Below are 843 nucleotides of genomic sequence, written 5' to 3' on the forward strand. Positions count from 1 at the left end.
TTTCATCTATTTTCCAGCAAAATTCCAAATGGTAAAAGGCGGAGGTGTGGAGTCTAAAGGTTATTTCATACGCCGCGAGACCTGAGAGGTTTGTCCTCCCTCCCAGGGCATTTTGTCACAGCATCCGGCTCCAAGAGCTATTGTGTGATTGGTCATAAATGAGGGGGGTGTGGTATCATCTGGTCAACAAGAGCTATTGTGTGATTGGTCATAAATGAGGGGGGCGTGGTTACATCTGGTCAACAAGAGCTATTGTGTGATTGGTCATAAATGAGGGGGGCGTGGTTACATCTGGTCAACAAGAGCTATTGTGTGATTGGTCAGAAACGAGGAGTTATTGGCTGTTTCCGAAACCACCCCCTATACCCTACATAGTGCACTCAATAGTGTGGACGCCATTTTGAAATAGTGTCCGAAATGTTAGTGAGCATCGCTGTACCCTACGTAGTGCACTCAATGTATCGCACAATGCACTGCGAAAAGTAGGGTACAACTGATGCACCCTAACTAGGAAAATATATCCCATCAGCCTTTACGGTATCACGTGACAATCTATCAGTGGCAGGTAAACAAGGAGAGATGACTTACAAATGTACGTATTGTCCGCTGTTTGTTTCACATTTCATACTAAAGCGTCAAAGTCGTTGTTCGAATACTAACTTTAAATTGAGTGCGCTAGGTAGTTCACTCCATCCATGTCCCCCATATAGTGAGTAGTGAATAGCGAACGAGTGTGTGGTTTCGGAAACAGCCATTGTGTGATTGGTTGGAACTGAGAGGGGGGTGTGGTCAAAGCAGGCATGTTCTCTTCATCTTCAGCTTCAACACCAACGACATTAATTT

Source organism: Takifugu rubripes, chromosome 3 (assembly GCF_901000725.2).
Source record: "Takifugu rubripes chromosome 3, fTakRub1.2, whole genome shotgun sequence".
Taxonomy (NCBI): domain Eukaryota; kingdom Metazoa; phylum Chordata; class Actinopteri; order Tetraodontiformes; family Tetraodontidae; genus Takifugu; species Takifugu rubripes.